Raw genomic sequence first — 12,889 nt, forward strand, 5'->3', positions numbered from 1 at the left:
ACATTTCTGCATTTTTCAAATATTCTACAATGGACCTTTAAAATCAGTAAAATGCAGTGATGCCAGACATCAGTGAAGTGATGTAAAGAGATAGAGGGGCATACAGTTATGGAAAGATTATTTGCAAAGAAGGGAGAGAGTTGCACATGTTTGCAGGCTGAATGGAAAAAAGCCAATGAAAATAACCAATTGAAGATTAAAAGGACTAAAAATTGCTGAAGGCAGGTCTTGCAGGAGTTTGGTTGAGCTCTAGAGCACTGAGGGAAAATTAGACTTGGGTAGGAGGCAGGAGAAAAATAGCCTGTGGAAGCATGTATGAAAACCGAACCCCGAGGGAGTTTACACTTGGTGACCTTAATTTTCATTCTGTTTTTTTTTTCAGGCTGTATCTGTTGAGAGTGAGAAATGGTGAATTTGCAGAGAATATTGGACGTTTTGGGTATTTGATGAAGAGAATAAGAGAGAGAGAATTGCTGAGGAAAGTCAAAGGATTAACAGGTTGCCTGAAGGCTTCTTTGATGTTCGACGTCTTAAATTTGTAAATGTGGCATCATTCTCTAAAATTGCATGGAGTTTTTCATCAAGAATATGTGTTTTTAGGAATAGAGGCGCTGAAAGTTTGGAATGCTCTCTTTGAGAATTTGCAGAGTGGATACAATTAAAAGACTTTGGTTAAGAATTTGAAAATGGAGAGAAACTGAAGTCCGCTGGAATTTAGGCAGGGCAGAAAAGAAGTGAATCGTTGGATGCTGAGGGACAGTGGGACAGGTCTTTGGAAGTAGACTGTCGTAGTGGAGGGAAAGAGACGTAGGACTATGTTCTTTGCCTTCACCTCGCACTCATAGCCTATGCATCCAACTTTTGGCATTCACTGCACTCTGCCTTGTTTTAGTTAACTGTATTTCCCCCTGCCCCCAACTCCTGTAAGTGGCTGCACGTTCCTGAGGCACCTACCCAGTGTTCTGTATTTGGCGGTGATTCAATTACAGTTGTTGGAGGAGTGAAGGAAACCAAATGTGTTGATTTTTAAAATCATGGCAAGTGCTTTTGGTTAAATTTAGAACGACTCTTTTGAAGATTGTGCACTCAAAAGTATTAATTAAATTGGCAACTGTGCCTGCCAGCAACCTTAATGTGATACTCTTTGGGGAGGAGCCATTTGAAGGTGTTATTGGAACTATGGCAAGCTCGGAGTATGAATTTAACTGCTCTTAAAGAAGCTCCATCTTTTGAAGCTTCTACCTAATGGTGAAAAAGCCTTGCTTCATAAGCAGGCACAGTTTTTTTCTGGGTCTACTGTCTGGTGCTTTCAGGGCTGATAACTTTTCATCGTTTTTGCTCAGATAGTAGCCACTCAAGAGGGTGGCAGGGAACCTTCTGCTTCTCCTAAAAGCTTGGTTTCAGAAAGTGAATTTACTTGATATTGTATCTACAGGGTGTACTCTTCTCAATCCAAAGTCTTTCTTGTAAGTTTTCCATAATTTAGGTATAAATTCACAAGATTCCAAGTTCTTATTTTATCTGAGGAGAAAAGACAAGGAATATACTACTTTTGGATCATGATGATTGGTGAAGCTAAAGAGGGAGGAAGAATGACAATTCTTCCTTTTGGTAACCTTAATGGTGGTTCTATGTATGTGGAGGCATACACACGCCCATACACACTCATGCACTCTCGCTCACTTACTCATGCACTCACACAATCGTTTTTCCAATCTTATTCTTTTCAGTTGAATGTTCACATCCTAACCCTGGTATTTAACGTTTAGTGTTTTCAAGGCTCTTTTTATATATTCATGAATCTAGTAGACCTCATCCCAGTGAACATTCTTAATTGTAGTCAATTGCCCCAAATTCGCTTTCTTGAATTTAAATGCATTTGCCATTTCATTTTTCAAGATGAATTTGATTGAATGTCTTGTAGTGATTGATGCAAGCTCATTCAGAATATCTGAATAATAAACTTATTACTCTCTAGAAATAAGTAATAGATCACAAAATCTCTTTGGTTTAATATTTTACTGTTAAAGATTAAACAGTTCTTCTAAATAACTTAGCAACTCTCTCAAACTTAAATTGTTTAGCTCTATGTTTAAGGAAACTATGGAAATTGTTTCAGTTCCCTTGGGTGCAGTCGTGCAATTTAGATTTAGCTGGCCCACAGATTGTGCTCATCTATGTTAATGTTTCTGTAATGAGAATGATCCAACTGTGTCATAACCTTTTAGGTCTTAACCTCCTTCATTTACATAACCTTTTACTTTACATTTACACACGCTTTGCCATTTTAGGATTAATACGTCAGGCTTTTTATTTATTTATTTTTTTCCCCACGACCTGACTTTGTTGCTAAAAGAAAAAATCAATTGGTTTGCCTTATATATGGGAAAAACATGTTGTTCACAATAGATTGGTCAATATTTGAAAGAAATGCTGGATTTGATAACCAGAGAAGGGAATCCATGGATTTTTGCATGACTATCATAATTTTAAGTGGAAAATCTCCATAAACTATTTTTATTCTTAAAAATGTTGATTAAATTTGATATTTGAAACATACATTATTAAACAAATGATTTATATGTGTATTCAATTCCTTGCTTCAAATATGAAAACAAGTTATAATTTAAAATAATGCTAGTACCTATTACCCTAAAAATATGTGTTAAAAATATATGCACATTGGTCTTTCACATTTGAAATTATGTCATTTATGTACATTTTTATATATCTACATATATTTACAAGTATTGATTACAACAAAATAAAATATTAAAAGACTTGGACTTGCTTAACTAAACATATAGTTAAGAGGTTAATATGTTTCAGAAATTTCATAGTAAAATTTATTTAAATAGAAAATATAATACATGTGAAATGATTTCATTTTAAAGTAGCCTACTTATGTACAGGATATTTTTTCTATTATTCATGATTTTATTCTATTTGTGATACTCTGAAGGAGAATCACAGGGTGCATAATCTGGGTATCAGGTAGCACCCCCGAGGAAATGTCATTTGAGCTGAGTCCCAAAGCGTGAGTAGAAACTGAAAGGTAAAGAACTTGAGTGCCTCGGGAGGCCTAATATTTTTAGAACAATATTTGTATTGTAAACCTGACCCATAAATCCCCCATACTCCCCCAAAACCTTACAATATTTTCCCAAATCTGTACCATGTCCTGCAAAAGCTGCATCATCTGACTTCTCCCTATCTCAGCAACTTTATTTCCCACCACCCTCCCTCACTCTCACCCCGAGCCATGGCCGACTTGTTGAGTTTCACTACCTCACCATTGTCTCACTTCTTGCCTTTGAACATGCTGTTCATGTACCTTGGATGACTCTCCCTACCTCCTTTCTCCATCCTGCTCCTCATCATTGGTAAACTCCACTTATCTGTAGATCTTCAGCTTCTTCGGGCAAGTGGTATCTGAATCCTGGGAGGCTGTGTCTTCATTTACAAGTGAAGCATCTTGCACTTCTTCCCCAGTCACTGTCATCACCTTTGTGATTTCTGGTGTCATGGCTATATTCCTAGAAGGTGGGCCTTGTGTCCCCAGCATCTAGATTGCTATTACATTGTCAGGATCAAGCAAATAGCTATTGAATAAATGAATGTATATAAAACTTTAAATCATTAAATTCTAAGTAGAATGTTTTTTCCTAGTCACTATAAGAATTGCAGCTACCACATACTGAACACAGTGTTAATCAAGCACAGTCCAAGATGCCAAATGTGGTGGATAAGAACCTCATATTATTAATGACAAAACAGAAATTTGGAAGTCCAGTGAATTGCTGCAAGTCAGATTGTGATTTGTTCTATTGTGGTTGATAAAAGCAGCCACTAAATTGTCTCATTATCATCAGGAGAGAGAAAACACTGTTTTTTAATGAAAAAGCGCTGACGTAGTTCATCTTAAATTGTAATACTTTTATGTAAATTTTATTTAAAATTTAAATTTTTATATATTATTACACTTATTCTCATTTAAAGTTTTAAAGTATTTGATTTGTCAGTACTGTCAGTCATGTGCCATATATGAAGGAGCAAAGGAAGTGATAGACATACACGGTTTTACCCGCTAGTGAGGTTACAATTTGTGTAGGAAGAGAGGCTTGGGAAAAGCATCTATGTTTTAGCTGAAGTAATCACAAAATCCTAAGGGTTATGGAGTTATGCATACTTAACAACTATTTAAAAACTGCTTAAGGGCGGGCGCAGTGGCTCACGCCTGTAATCCCAGCACTTTGGGAGGTTGAGGCAGGCGGATCACGAGGTCAGGAGATTGAGACCATCCTGGCTAACACGGTGAAACCCCGTCTCTACTAAAAATACAAAAAATTAGCCGGGGGTGGTGGCGGGCGCCTGTAGTCCCAGCTACTCGGGAGGCTGAGGCAGGAAAATGGTGTGAACCTGGGAGGCAGAACTTTCAGTGAGCCAAGATTGCACCACTGCCTCCAGGCTGGGCAACATAGCAAGACTCTGTCTCAAAAAAACAGAACAAAACAAAAAAACAAACAAACAAAAAAACTGCTTATAATGGCCTACACATTGTTCTAGGCACTAGGCACACACTAGTGAATAAAATAAACAGGATCCCTTGTCTCAGGAAAAATATAGAATAAAGACATTCAATCCTATTGAGGAGGCCTCATTAGGCAGGACTTACTAGAGAGGGCGATGCTTTCATTGGCTCATAAAGGATGAGTAAATAGTGTCATGTCCTGATGGGGAGTGTCTTAGTATATCTGATATTAACCAAAATGCTAAGAAACTATAACAGCATATTAATTAGGATTAGGATCATCATGGAGTAGTAGAAAACCACAAGTTGTATTGTTCTGACAAGCTAAGAAGCTGTCTCTTGCTCCCATAAAAGAAGTCCAGGTATAGTTAGTCCAGCATGGGTACTGTACTCAGAGGTAGAAGCCCAGGGTGTTCCCTCCATGTTGTTTCTCTACCACCTTCCATATGTGGCTTCCAGCTCAGGTTCTAAGACGGCCACATGATTTCCATTCATCATATCTGCGTTCCAGCCAGCAGAAAGGAAAGGGATAGTAGGGAAGAAGAGCATGCCCTCTTTATTTCCAAACACTTACCTAAAGTTGTGTACACTGATTCTGTTTGTTTCTGGAAGCAACCTCAAGAGAGGTGGAGAAGTGGGGAAATGATGTGTTTTGCTAAAAACAGGATTTTATTGCTGAAGATGTGGAAAATGAATATTGGGGATAAATGACAGTGTCTACTCCATTAACAAAAGCAAGGCCTGGAGGAATGACAGCAAAGGATTCAGAAAAAAACTCCAAAAGTTTCACTGTGTGATGTGGCTGGAATTTTATGTATATGGAACATTATAGAAGGGAATAACTAAATGTAGGTTCATAAAAGCATTTAATTGCCATGCTCAGAAACATTGTCAAACAGGGATATATAATAATTTAAATATCTTTGTTATGTTTTGCTTACATATTCTATAATTTACAAGGCTCTTAAAATACATTATCTCATTTAATATTCATAATAATCCTGTGGAATAGTAAATATTATCCTTGTTGTGCACGTTAAATAATCAAAGTCCAGATATCTGACTGAAGGCCAGTGTCCTTTCCATTGTATCTTAAATATTTATAGACATTTAAAGAGGATATTAGTCTTTTTTATTAATCTTAATCCAAGAACAGGAAAGTAATGCAAAGGAAACTATTAGACAATAAAAGAGAGCTCCTACAGATTAAAATATAACCATTGAGATAAAAAATGATAATCTCCCAGAAAGTAGACCAAAATGAGAAAGTAATGGAAATGTTAGCAAGAAGATGAGGCATAGGGTTCAAATATGGAATGTCCAAATTTTGATTAGTAAGAGTCTTAGAAAGACAGAACAAAAAATAGTGTGTGCTTGGGGTTAGGATGGGGTGGTGGAGATGGAAGAGGAAGTATTATTAAAGATACAGACAGAAGGAAATTATTTAAAACTGAAAAGGACATGAGTCTTCAGATTAAAAGGATCTGGATCTACCTGGAGTCTGGGGCTACAAAAAGATCCCCACAAAGGAATATTCTTGTAACATTTTACAGATCACCAAGGAGAAGACACTAAAAACTTCTATAAAAATATTTTTCAAATTTATGAGACAAAATGTTTTATGCTCAGATCATCAACCATACATGATGATTGTTTGAAGACATTTTTAATCATGCAGAATTCAAAATATTTATTCTTCATCAACTTTCCTTTGTGATTAACAGGATATATTCAAGCAAAACAGGAGAGCGCACAAAGGTTATATGGAATTTCGGAAACAATGTGTCTAACTGGTAAATAAGTCAAATAAATCCCAGAATTATAGTTTGCATAGTCCTAGATTAAAGGAAATAAATAAATTGATCTCTGGGGTTGGGGAAAAGGCATGGGGGAAGGAACTCTATGGACAATATGATTAAGAAGGAGGAAGAATATGAGTATGATAAAGTCACAAATTCAGGGAACCAAGAAGTACAATTAGAAATGTCAGTAAAAAATATGAAGCAAACTAAGATGTGACACAATTTTAAGTAATTGTAGAATGTTAAAATATCAATATCAGTTATATAAATACACACACAATTGTAGAAGTTATTTAGTTTCCATGAGACATCTGGCATCTGATGTTGGAGAAGTCTGCAGATAGACATTGGAGAGGGGAAGACATGTAAAATAGCGGTATAAGCATGCTGGAACTCATCAGTGTGAGCTGAAATCTGCTAGGACAGACTGGAAGTGTGCCAGTCTCACCACCTCCCACTTTGATGATGTGTGTATTCTGCAGAATAAGCTGTCACCTTTTGTCATGGAGCTAAGCGCACACCTGGCATAGAAGAAACTGAAAGAAGAAACAGAAAGACCCAGGGGAAGATGGAGCAGCTGCAGGCTGGGCTTCTGCTCCTACCGAACAATGTGAGCCACTAAATAAGAAAATATGTGAGAGCTAAAACCTCCTGTTGCCTCTACCTTGATCTTCTGAGCATACAAACAACATAACCACTTTTTCATTTCTGCCTTCAAAATCTGACCCAAAATGTCTCTTGTGGCCTAATCTAATATGAATCATACAGGGAGGAATTGCAGAACACATAGGTCAGCCTAGCTGGTAACATAACGCACTAACAGATTACAAAGCCATCACAATCTCTTTTGAGTGACCCTAGAGGTTGTGTTTGGTCCACAGAAAAAAGTAATGCAATCTTAATATAGTACTTGGTCCAACTTTAAAGAATATTTACACAATAAGAATAATGTAAATGCTGTTTCTGGGTCATTATATTTAGAGTCAATCTGTGAAAAAGCACAGAAACCTGGGTCATGATTGCACGAAGGTAAATGCTAACAATCTTGGAAATATAAAAGGAAAAAGTAGGTGGTAGATCGTGGGATGTGGAAAGGACGCTGGTATGGAAGAAAAGTTGAAGGAAGAGTAAGGAGCCAAATAGCTTAAGTTTTTCTTCTTTTTTATTTTTTCTTGCCAAAAACATTCTACCATATCTTAATTTTTAAACTGTAGAGATAAGGGATCCTACCTAAAATTCACAGAACAGGAAATAGAGGTTAAAGATATTATTTAAAGGGATAAATGTAAGCAATAGGAGAATTTAAGATAATGATCTAATTATAAACATTAAGAAAAGAAAGCAAAGGTGAAAAAAAGAATAAATATGGTAAATCTCTGTTAAATCAATAATCTAAGGTATATAGAAGTATATTATTTAGAGTTATTGAAACAGAATGGTTAAAAGGTTGTTTGGGGGAATAGATGTGAGATAGGCAACAAAGTACAGGGATAGTGTTGCTTTTCATAGTAAGTTTTTTGTAATATTTGATTAATGCATTATGAGAGTTCTCCTGAGAGATATAAAGAGGGGATATAGATAGATTTTATGTATATAGATGTAAGAGGGAACTTGTTACGAGGACTGGCTCACATGATTATGGAGGCCGAGAAGTCCTATAAGATACCTTTTGCAAGTTTGAGAGCTAGAAAACCTGACGCACTGGGCCCTGCTCCGATGTCCAAGGGCAGAAAAAGATGGATGTGACAGCTCAAAAAGAGAGAGATAATTTGCCTTTCCTTTCCTTTAGCTTTTTGTTCCATTGGAACTCTCAACTGATTGGATGATTCCAGCCCACACTGGTGAGTTCTTATCTTTTTTTCTGAAAAGCATATAGATACACCCAGAAATACTGTTTTATGAACTATCTGGGCATCCCATAACTCAATCAAGTTGACACATCAAGTTATCCGTCACAACTAGTTAGAATAAGCATACATTACTTTGTATGCAATAATTTTTTTAGAGGAGGGAAAATAGAAGAGGTCAGAGCATAGGGTCTTCCTTGGTCAAATTCTTCATTAAAGGGACAAATGTGAGAGAACCAAGAAAAAAAGGTGAAGTGTATTTCGACCTTTAAGATGAATATTATGTAATAGCTATTAATTTTTTAACAAATTTAAATAATAGAAACATTATCTGCACTGTAACTTCAGAAATAATGCTGGTCACTGCTCTACAATGGTAGTAGAAATAGCTGTTAAACCACTGCTTTCTTCACGTGGAAAGAATAAATGAATTTGATAAAAACCTGTGGTAAAATCCATTGACTATGATTTTATAAATGTGAAACCCTAATACATTATATTTACATTACTGTGTGTATATAATAAAACACATTAATTTTTAAAATGATATTACCATTGTAATAAAATAATGAAATATAATAAATAATATAATAAAAGTATATAATATTATGTGAAACTAGAAAAATTTAGCCATAAAATCAGAAACTAGAATGAGAAAAAATTAATGTCTAAATATTTGCATGCTTGGCATTTTGCAAAATAAACCAAATTTTAAAAAGAAAATTTTTTGTTAATATAATGTAATAATGTTCTATCATATTCACAATAGATATATTCTTCTGAATAGACTATTAATACTTAAAACAAATTATATGGATATTATGTGGCTATAATATTTAGAATTATAGTTTTACCTTCCCATTTGTAATTCCTTATGATTATGTTCAAGAGCATTGGTCATCATTTTGCAGATTCTAAATGTTCTAATTATTTTTCCCAATTATTAGTTACTATATATATTCTGGACTAATTATATTACTAAAATACAGAAGATTTGGGTAAATTTTATTCACATTGATACTAGTGTATTTTAAACCTTGCCTATTTCTTATCTTTACATATTTTCCTTTGATTAAACATCTCTGAATTATTCTCAAGTGCACCACTATTAATTTCAACAAGTTAGTTTAAATCATTTACTCTGCTGAAATGCTATATTACATAACTAATTTTGCAAATCTGGTAGTGATTTAAACTAATTTGTCTTCCAGAAACTATGGTAGAGTAATTATGCTTTAATCTTGTAAATTAACCAAATGGAGTATTGTTTATAATATAATTTAAATAAAAACTGCCATTACATTAAATAGTGTTTCTTGTCTCATTGCTTAATTGACCTTAATTGTGTGTTGTTCATGGGTAAACAGTGCAACCGGATCCACTGGGGTTAACAGAGAAATACCCTTTTCCTCACAATGTTTTCATTGCATAGGAAATAATAAAATCAAATCAACTTATTTTTAACACAAATTTCAAGGTTTAATTTAAGAGTTTATAAGATAGAGTTTTAAGATGTATCTTTATGATGATGATTATATCAGTGAAAAGTAAACATGTTAACACTGCCTCTTCTTTTGGGATCTGTCCAAGCAGCCTCATGGCTCCGGGATTTTATCAACGACAGTGACCATCAGACTCATATATGTTAACTAGCCATGAACCTTGGTTCCAATCCTGGGCCCTTTTATTCCCTGGAACTCTTTCATCCTTAAAACTATCAACTCTAATATTCCATCCTCTGACCAACTTCATATTCATTTAAATCTTTTCAGTTCTTTATTTCTGCTTAAACAAGGCCTTCACTTCATCAAGACCTTGGCGTTCTTAACCTTTTTATTTTCCTTAAACCAATTTATTCAATAAGATTACAATTTATTGTGCACTTAGCTTGCCCAAGTGCTTTACATGAATTGATTTAAGCCATTTGATGTGAAGTAGGAATTACTATCCCATTTCACATACATGGAAATTGAAACATAGAGAGGTTAAATAAATTGTTCAAGAGAAGTGGAGGACATAATTTAAATTCAGGTCTTGTTTCTTCATTTCCTATGCTATATAGCTCTTATGCTTTTACTACTTTCCATGTTCAATCTTGCCCATATCTCATTTCAACCACTTTCTCTTTCTCTCTCTTTTCTTTTTGCCACTGCTCTCAATTCCTTTATTCTACAGTTTTGACAGCCACTGACATTTAAAAAGCAGCCAATTCCATTAGCTAGGCCATCCACCTTCTCTGTTCCTCAACCTGAGTTGCCAAGCACTGCTGGAGGAATGGTATGCTCATGAGTATTGATGTCATACCCATTCATTTTCTCTAGTTCCTTCTGATCTCCAACACTGCCTAGCTATGTGTCCTTTATCAGCTCCCTTCTCAATTCTCAATTGAATTTCCTCAAACTTCCTGCTACACCATTACCTACTTAATCAGGTAACCCAAAGAATTGGATTGTCAATTCAACTCACATAAATGAGAGACCTTCTTGTACTAATTTCAAGAATAAAAGCAATCAAGAAGCACAGATGAAGCATGGAGAAGTCTGAGACATCTGCATGGCTCTCAAAGTTCATTGTTCCTGCGTTAGACATGCACAGTGTGTGGTTCAGCGTAATGGATGAGGTCTACGAAGAAGTGCTCATGGGTTACTCCTTTACATAGCAGGGAACATTTAGGTTACACAATATCTCCATTTTATACCTCAAATTAGTCACATAGCTTGTATGACATTTTCCAGAGTGCCATGCCCCATAAATTCATAGCTCCTATATTTGTTTGTCATAAGCAAACCTAAATGAGGAACATCCTCCTAAGAGAATTCCATAAATAAGAACTTTCCTTCTAGTAAATATCATCAGTCTATTTACAAGGAGTTCAACTACCAACATGTCTAAAAGAATCATCAGAACTCTTCTTCTCCAAAAGGTTCTTCTGACCTATTTACAAACACACACAGACCACCTGCTTTAACTCCGTCCTTCAACTCATTTTTAGCCAAGATCCCTACTTTCACTTTATTAAAAAAATTAAAGCATCTCAGATAAGAAAGTCCAACTTCCTTTTTCCACTAATATACATTATTAGACATTCACTGTACCCTCTTTCCTTTAGTCTAAGTGGAAAACTGTATTTTGTCCAAAGTTGATCTTTGATTCAATGATCTGTTTCTCCTTGCTTTTTTCTCTCTTCAGAGACTCTGGATATTTTATTAACCAACAGCAACTTTACCTAATTGCATTCTTACTCAGTGAAAACTTCTTAATAATAGTTTATCTATTGTTTCTTCAATGCTGGTTGTGTGACAGGCATTTTTCTAATAATAAGTCATTTAATATAATATCAACTGTATGAAGTAAATGCTGTTAGTATTGTCAACTTATATATGAGGACTGTGAGTATCAGAGAGGTTAAGTAACTTTTTTTTCTTTTCTTTTCTTTTTCTTTTTGAGAAGGAGTTTTGCTCTTGTTGCCCAGGCTGGAGTGCAACAGCCGATCTCGGCTCATGGCAACCTCTGCCTCCTGGGTTCAAGTGATTTCCCCGCCTCAGTCTCCCGAGTAGCTGGGATTACAGGCATGTGCCACCACGCCTGGCTAAACTTTTTTGTAGAGATGGGGTTTCTCCATGTTGGTCAGGCTGGTCTCGAACTCTCAACCTCAGGTGATCCGCCTGCCTCAGCATCCCAAAATGCTGGGATTAACAGGTGTGAGCTGCTGCACCCAGCCTGAGGTTAAGTAACTTTTTCAGAATCATACAGCTAGTAAGTGATGACTCTAGGATTTGAACAAAGCTGTCTATGCTGTGCTGGAAGTACCTTTCCTAATGTCTATTTTAAAATTATTATTATGAATACACTTTAGATTTATAGAAAAGGTGCAAAAAACAGATCAAAGAAGGTGTTTGTAATTCTAATCCATCCTTCCTCTAATGTTAACATCTTATCTTATCACAGTACAATTATAAAGGACAGGAACGTAACTTTGGCACTATATTAACTAAATTACAGTACTTCATCATGTGACCTTATTTAGAAATAGGGTCATTATAGATATGATTAGTTAAGATGAGGTCATACTGAAGCAGGATGTACCTCTAATCCATTTTGACTGGTAATCCTACAAGAAGGGGACATTTGGAGACAGACACAAGGAGAATTCCACTTGAAGCTGAAGGCAGAGATTGGGCTGATGCTTCAACATGTCAAGGAATGCCGAGGATTGCTAACTAACTATCAGAAGCTAGGGGAAAGACATGGAACAGATTCACCCTCACAGCCTTTTAAGGAGCCAACCGTACTGACAACTTGATCTTGGACTTATGATGTCCAGAACTGTGAGACAATATATTTCTGTTGTTAAAGTCACCCAGTTTGTGGTGCTTAGTTATGGTAGACGTAGCAAGCTAAAATAGGGCTATTATCCCTTGAGAGGCAACATGATTTACCCATAAAATTCTATATAAAATTGTGTTTGTTTGTGTGTCTGTCAGTACACATTGTTTTTCTCCTTTGCACAATTTCACAATTTCCCTCTCTAAGAACCTATATTTCATGACTAGTAGGAGGAGTATAATAAAGAGAGTTGGAAGAAGTGAACCTTCAATGTGACATTTACTCCTGTTTTAACTTTGATTTCTTATGGTATCTTTAGTTCATGAGTGTTTAGCATTTTATGGCAGAAAGAGCTTGCACCTATGATTTTCCAGATCTATCTG

The 12,889-nt window shown here is 35.6% G+C and overlaps 1 long non-coding RNA gene across 1 annotated transcript in view; it reads right to left on the reverse strand.

The window, feature by feature from the left end:
- LOC105524242 overlaps positions 1 to 12,889 on the reverse strand; it is a 176,244-nt gene that overhangs the window by 72,169 nt on the left and 91,186 nt on the right. The window contains exon 3 of the long non-coding RNA XR_001003724.1: positions 3,312 to 3,573. This is a non-coding gene — a long non-coding RNA (uncharacterized LOC105524242). The remainder of the gene's footprint in view (positions 1 to 3,311; positions 3,574 to 12,889) is intronic.

This window comes from Colobus angolensis, unplaced genomic scaffold (assembly GCF_000951035.1).
Source record: "Colobus angolensis palliatus isolate OR3802 unplaced genomic scaffold, Cang.pa_1.0 Scaffold492, whole genome shotgun sequence".
Classification (NCBI taxonomy): domain Eukaryota; kingdom Metazoa; phylum Chordata; class Mammalia; order Primates; family Cercopithecidae; genus Colobus; species Colobus angolensis.